This window comes from Solanum tuberosum, unplaced genomic scaffold (assembly GCF_000226075.1).
Source record: "Solanum tuberosum cultivar DM 1-3 516 R44 unplaced genomic scaffold, SolTub_3.0 scf00196, whole genome shotgun sequence".
NCBI lineage: Eukaryota > Viridiplantae > Streptophyta > Magnoliopsida > Solanales > Solanaceae > Solanum > Solanum tuberosum.
The window spans coordinates 949,841-957,926 of NW_006239123.1; the positions used below are offsets into that span (position 1 = coordinate 949,841).

General features: G+C 34.5%; 1 pseudogene; it reads left to right on the top strand.

Annotated features, from left to right (window-relative positions):
• Positions 1-5,680: 5,680 nt before the first annotated feature.
• LOC107062107 (probable LRR receptor-like serine/threonine-protein kinase At1g06840) lies at positions 5,681-6,423 on the top strand (annotated as a pseudogene).
• Positions 6,424-8,086: the final 1,663 nt, after the last annotated feature.

An 8,086-nucleotide genomic window follows, 5' to 3' on the forward strand; every position in this document is an offset into this window, starting at 1 on the left:
GGTAGGGGAGTTTAAAAAATAATTTTTTAAAATTTGAAAATATTTTTCAAAATCTTTTAATATTTTTTTTGGTGGGGTGCTGTTGGGGGGTTGGGACAAAATAATTTGATTTAAAAAAAAAAAAAACAATTTTGAATTTTTTTTTTGAATGGGGAGGGTCGGGGTACGTGGTGGGGTAAGAGAAAAAATGTAATTTTGAGGTTGGCGGAAAGTTTTGAAAAATGTGTTCCTTAGGTTTTGAAGAAAATCATTTTCCTTTAAATTTGAAAAAAATAAGTTGATTTGGAAAATATTTAAGCCAACTAAACATGAGAAAATTGAAAAATATTTTTCAAAAAATGTATTTCATCATGCCAAAACACCTGTACTAATCATAAAATCTGACAAATGTGTCAAGAAACTCAATCTGGATTACAACAGGACATTATTTTTCTAGCGATGATGAATTAACTTATTTGTTGAGACCTAGCCGTTGGAAAATGTAATCTGGGCCACGAATTCACAATATAACTATTTAAGATCAAATATATCTTAGTAAATAATGTGTATTTTTTATTTAAGATTACGAAATTTATTTATTTTTAAATATTTTTTTAAACGTCATACATTAGTCAAACCAAAAAATTGAAAACTAATTGTTGGTGAAATGAGAAGAGCATAAGTCCTCCTTTAGTGGTGGAGAGGAGAAGTCTGATCAATCTCTTCAACAATTTACTACCATACAATTCCAACCAAAATATACAATCATTTTTCAATACCCTCTCAATGGGTAACGCTGTGTCATCTACCCATATTGATTCAGAAATTAAAGTTTACGGCTTTAAAATAATAATTTTTGTATGTTATTAGGTTCTAAATTAATAACTTGTACATATTCAATAAATTTTTTACTACAAATTTATAGTTCAAATCAAAGTAACTGAATTCGATCGAAGCCGTAATCGATTTACCCCTGATCTTCGAATCTAGAGTTAATTAAGCCTTTTCAATTTTTTTAGTTTATTCATGTAGTACTTGAAGCTCCTGTTGATCCTATTAACTTGAATTCACGTCAAATAGATCAACTAATTTGAATTGATTTTTACCAAAATTATGAACACCCCTAGTGGCGCATATGAGTCAACTAAAACAATAAAAATACATACAAATCCCATTCACAGTCCCAACATAGACTTAACAAAAAAACGCATAGAATTATGGCTTTGAAAAACTTTTTCCACATTGAATAAATATATTTGGTGAGAAACTTTAAAGTCTTCTACTGAATGAACCAAACAGACTAACATTAAACATGTTAAATAGTTTCTTTTGATATTTTCTCTGCTTCTTCTCCTGTTATAATTTCTTCTAACTTCATACTTGTTGAGTCATATCCATCTTAGCAAGTTGCACAATTGAAAATGCAAACTCTTCACTTTCTATATTTTTTCTTGATTCCCTTGTTATATCTTATAAGGAAATAAGATTTTTTTTGTTTCCTCTCAATGTCTTGATGATCAAAGGTCATTGTTGATACAATTAAAAGGTAGCCTTCAATATGATTCTAGTTTGTCTACCAAGTTGGTGCGTTGGAACGACAACACAAATGAATGTTGCAATTGGGATGGGGTGAAATGCGATCTCTCTGGTTATGTTATTGCCTTGGAATAAGGAGTCTATTTTCAGTGCAATTGAGAATTCAAGTCTTTGATAACAAGGTATGATAGCTGTATTTATCCATGGAATACTTGCATCCATGAAGCCTTTGAGTAGAAATTCCCCAAGTTGAGTTAGAGTTTTCTTCTAAGTTGTGGGTCTTTATGAATGTAGATCCAATTGAGTGGATTATGATTCTTTATGCATGAATTGAGAGGATTCTATGCTTTTCATGAGGAATTTCCATGTACCCATGTTAACCCATGTTTCTAAGATGAAATTGATGTAAATGAGTTTTACTCCATGAAAGAAAAAATTATGGATTTAGGTGTATTCTTATATGATAAATAAGGTATATTATGAATTGTTTTGAGATTGAAGCATATGTGATGATTATGATATGAATTGCTTTGAGAGTGAAACATATATGATGAATTGTTGATTATTCATGTAATTGTTGTGGAAGGGATCATTCCCACATGATTTTCTTATGTATGAATGTGAAAGACTTTCTCACATTGAATGATTCTAGGTTGAAAGGATTGCTCACCTAAAATGAATCGAAGCTAAAGACTATGAAATTGATGAGGCTAGAGGCGATTACCCATGACCTCTAAATGAGAAGGATATGAGGCGATTACCCATATTCCTTAGAATAGAATAAGAGGCGATTACCCTTATTCCTTGAAGTTGAACAAGAGGTGACTACCCACGTTCCTATAATGTGAATTGGACAAGAGGCGAGTACCCATGATCATTTATAGAAAGACAAGAGGCGAATACCCATGTCACATGATGTTGGACTAGAGGCGAGTACCCATGATCCTAAAATATGTTGAACTAGAGGCGAGTAGCCATGATCCTATAGTAAGAGGGACAATAGGCGACTACCCATGATGCCAAAGTAAGAATGACTAGAGGCGACTACCCCTGTTCCTTTATAGTAAGCCAAGAGGCGATTCCGCATGTCTATAAAAGATAAGCTAGACTATGTTATGATAGGTGATGAGCTTGGATTGTTGCTTGAGTTGCCTTCCATGATGAGTAAGACTAGTGGAGGATTACCCATGTCTTGGGTAAGTATGAATTGAGGTTACTTCAAGAGTATTCCTTATATGTTGATATGATCTATTATGTGCATTGATTATGCTTTCAGACTTATGTTGTGTAACTCTTATGTTCATGTTATGTTTTTGCAAGCTAACATATTTAGTATATTTTTTTACTAACGCATACTCTTGCCTACATTTCTTATCCAAATGTAGGGTCCGACGTTCCCGACTCTCATCCCCGTGGCTAGGATCCATAGTAGAGGCAAGGTTGAAGATTGGTGAGTCCTCATAGCACTTGAGGATTTGGTCACCATTTCTCTTATGTTCTTTTCATTTTATGTTTTAAACATTATTTTATGGGTTGTGCCCCAAGATTCTATTGTATTAGATGGTTTTTTAAACAAGTGTAAACTTTGGTATTGTGAAATGTTTTAAATCTTATCGATTTTCTATTATCTTGACTATGAATGCTAAGTGGATTATATGAGGCCTCTCGGGGTCTTGTATGTCATGTTACATCCAGGGGGTACCCTTTGGTCGTGACAATAGAGATGCCAGAGTTTAATAGTGTGAATTATGTAGGGTCCTTATAGTTATAGTCTAATATAGTGATTATATTAATCTTTTTTGTTTGATATTTATGCATGACTAAAAATTAAAATAGTAAATTATTATATTCTTAATGGGTTCAATAACTCAATATTAAAAAATCAATATTGATCCGATAACCCAATAATTTTTTTTAATAAAATCATTAAATAACTGTTAACCCAATAACCCAATAACTGTCACACCCCAACCCTAGGTGAGGCGGACAAGTACCATATGAACACATGCTTTACAACTGACCTATGATGAGAAAGTAAACTACTATGCTGATAGATTTACTAATGAGAAGCTTCATATACAACACATGTCGACTAGCTGAATCGATACATGTGACAAGTGAAACAATGAATACAGATGATAGCCAATAAAAGGAACATATGAACATGTGAAAAGATGACATATATGACAGAATAGACAATTGACGCAAGTTGGCAAGATATGGGCAGATTGTATATCCAACATATAAACATATGTACCATGTGTAATTTAGGATACGTGCATGCTAATACTTGGTAGAGTAAGGACATACATTTAGTAATAAACTCATATTAGAGTATTCACTTTAATGCTCTAGGGAGTAGGAACTGCAACTATGGATCAGTTACTACCAATGACACTTAGAAAGCTTACTTTGTAATACAAGTGTTGGATTCATGCCAAAGAAATAGAAATCAAATAGCCTTACATACCCCAATATAACTATCACGATTCAACATCCCTTTTTGGTGCTAATCTACAATATAAGTCATGATTAATCTAATGTTAGAAGCAAATCATATTAAGGCCCTCGAAAAATAGTAGCTAAACACTTGACGGAAAGTAGGCCTATAAAACCCTTACACAAATGGTGAACCACCACACCCTTCTTCTATACATTAATACAACTTCATACATCCTTTGCCAAGATACCCAAGCTGCCCCCAACAACAATATACATAAGGCAGCCACTATCAATCCCCAAAAATCTTTCAGCATAATAGGAGAATATTGAACTCAAGGATTTATAGTTATCCATGAGTTTTTGACAAATATATACAAAATTCTCTACCCCAAACATGTATTTAAAGAGAGGCAAAAATGGGCAGTAGCCTTACCTTAGTTTCTGGAAATTTATCCTCTAAACTTGAACTTCAAGAACTGAAACTCTCCTTCAAACTTTTACTTGAAAAATGGGTCAATATTCAAGAACCCTAAGGTGTTTTAGGGCTGATGTGTTAATACAAGAAAAACCAAGAGAGAAACTTAATAAATCTGAAATGTTGCAGGTTAAAAATGAAGCAAAAGATATGATCTTTATCCCTTTAAAAAGGAGGTGCATTGGCCGACTTTCTTGGCCAATTTTGGGCCATATATTATCAAGTAGGTGACCCACCTACTTGTCGTTTTAACTTGGGCCTTTGTGCTTTAACACTTGTTGGGCCTTGCTGCCAATTATCCCTCAATTCTTGTCAATTTGGGCCATAATTAATGCAAGTAGGTGATCCACCTACTTGGACTTTTCACTTGGGCCTTTTTTGGACTTAAGAATATTGGGCCTTGGCTGTCCACTTATTCTTTTACTCAACTTGGGCCATATTAATGCATGTAAGTGGTAGTGTACTTGGCCAAATTACATGGTCAAAAGAGTCAAAGTAGGTGATGCACCTACTTGGTCCTTTGGACTGGTCAATAAGTCAAAGTAGGTGATGCACCTACTTGGTCCTTTGGACTGGTCAATAAGTCAAAGTAGGTGATGCACCTACTTGGTCCTTTGGACTGGTCAATAAGTCAAAGTAGGTGATGCACCTACTTGGTCCTTTGGACTGGTCAATAAGTCAAAGTAGGTGATGCACCTACTTGTCACCTACTACCTTAGTTAAGTCAAGTAAGCACCTCAATATTTTATTCCATTTTTAGACTTTAATACTTTTAACTTAACTTAAAACTTATATACACTATGTCAATTTAAACTTTAGTCTCAAATACCACCTTATGATCTCAAGTTTAAATACTTCCATCGATGTCAACATAATCGGTTCGCATCAAAATCTACGGACAGTTCACTTTAAACCTATTCTATTGTCACTAGTTGCATAGAAAACCGAGTCCATAACTATACCACAAGGAAATTTATAAGCGTCATATATTAGAACTAGTACACGTAGAATACGGGGTATTACAAAAACAATAAACTAATACCACTTTTTTTGGTTCGATTTATTGATCAGTTCAATTTTTGCACACCCCTAGTTATACCTGTTGGTATGTACAATTTAGTCAACTTGAAGTACCTGAAATTATAGAATGCTGGTTTTTTCAGGAAAATTCCTATCATGATTAAAAAAATTAGTTACTCTTTGACTCTCAACTCTCCTCCTGACAATTAAATTTGAGAGTCTTGATTTATTGAGAGCTTAAGAGAACTTAGAGAGCTTCACCTTGATGGTGCTGATCTTTCAGCTTAGAGTAACGAGTGGTGTCAATCTTTATTGTCATATTTTCCTAACTCAATGGTCTTGAGCTTGCGTGCTTATCGAATTTCGGGCCCTATTGATGATTCAGTTTCCAACCTTCAAATTTTTCCAGTCATCTATCTAGAACAGGACATCTCGCTACCACATTTCCTGAATATTTTGCCAAATTCTCCAACTTGACTACCTTGTCCCTCAACTCTTGTAATCGAGCATTTCCTGACACAATCTTTCACATACATGCTCTAAAGATGTTGGATTTTTCAAATAACAAGATGCTAAGTGGCAGAATCCCAAACTTCCCTAAAAACGGATCTTTGAGGACGATATCACTAAGCAACAACAAGCATTCTGGTTTATTACCAGAGTCCATTTCAAACCTTCAAAACTTGTCCAAGTTAGAGCTCTCCAATTGCAATCTCAGTGGACCCATACCATCCACAATGGAAAAACCTTAAAAATCTTGTTTATTTAGGTTTCTCATTGAAGAACTTCTCTGGTTCTATCCTATATTTTTGATGGTCCAAGAAACTCACCTACTTAGACTTGTCGTATAATAGTTTAACGAGTCTCTTCTCTCTCCAACTCATTTTGAAGGTCTTTTAGAGCTTTTCTACATGAATTTACGAAACAACTTACTCAGTGGGATCCTTCCTGGATATATCTTTGAGCTTTGATGACTTATACAGGTCCACCACACACTACATGACAGGTCCTTGTCACACTTTAATGTAGTAAAAGCTAAAGTAAAAAATAAGAACAACGAATGAGTTTTATATGGAAGCCTCCTTGCTCAAGGAAGGAAAAACCATGACCTGATAACACTTAAATCACTCTCTAAAACAATTCCAAAGAGTGGGTAGTCATCGTCAATAAAAAACACAACTAAGAGTCGGGGTCGAATCCCACAAGTAATGGTGCAAGGTTAAGGATTCAATTAGTGAATTAAATCTCAACTTATCTTAATGTAGTGAACATAACAAATGGGTGGATGATTCCACCAACTTTAACAACACGATTTCAGGAACACAATCACACCAATATTAAAGCAAATGAAAATTCAGTATGTTAGGTGACTCTAGAGGTGTATGGATTGAATATTGATATCATTAGGGTTATTGTAGAATTTGTTAATACAACTAGTTAATTGAAGATAGGCTTGGTCATCTTCAATGAAGCTAATCTTCTTTCAATCTCATAGCATTCTTGCATAGAATCTCCTTTGGGTCTCATCTGCACGCTATTCAAATAACCCAATACCTTGAATTTACAATTAAGTATAAGTAATATTGCAAATATCGAACAAATTATCCACTCATATTGATCTCTTTCGAGCACCAATGTGAGATCAAAGATAAAATCAAGTTGGCCACCTTAATTCAAAAATTAATAATACGGTAATTGATCAAATATCCGATTAACAACTATAAAACAGAGCAACAACTAAGTTAAATCAACACCCAACCTCATAATCACACCCTAAAAGATTGGGGTTTTAGCCACACATCACAAAGTGTAAAAAAATTATACCTTCCATGAAATTATCTATGGGTAACTTAAATTTGAGCAATTACAAGCAAACCCACTTTGAATTCAACCTCAATTTAGCAAATTTAAGATTATCAATTCGCAAACCCCAAAAATTAGAAAGTGTTTATACCCAATGAGGAGTGTTTTTCTCTCTACAATACTCGGAATTTTTCTCACCATTTTTGAACCCCTTTTTGTCTCTTATTTGAGCTGTTTATAGTTTTGAAAAAATTGGGCCAAAACTCAATGTACTTCTCACTCGGTGACGTTAGTCGGGCTCGTCGATATCATTCGGTGAGTCGCTAATCATGCTTCAGTTCGCCTTTGTCTGTCTTGCTCCAGGCTTCAGGTGTTCAAACATCATTTGGTGATCCCGTCCGAGTCTTCTTTTCTCATTCGGTGATTTTCCGATCATCACCTTTTTTTGCATTTTGAAATTCCATTTTATCATCCGACACTGTCAAATTCGGTGGAATTCACCCTATTTGACTTTTGCATTCGGCGCATTGCCATTTATGTTTGACTTCGCCAACCAACCTTGAGAAATAAGTCCAGTGCACTGTTAGTTTGGGCAATATCATGCTCGTTAGGCGATTTACCCTTCTTTTTTGGCGATCATTAGAGTGTAATTTACACTTCTTCTTACATTTTTGGCCATTCCTTCAAACATTCATCCTTTGCCTTGTCCCTTAGCCTTCATAGCTGAAAATAATTAAGATTTCATTAGAATAGGACATAATTAGGCATTGAGAACACTAATTATTGAGCTAAATAGGCCTCAAATGAGTGCAAATCTACTGCTCATCAACA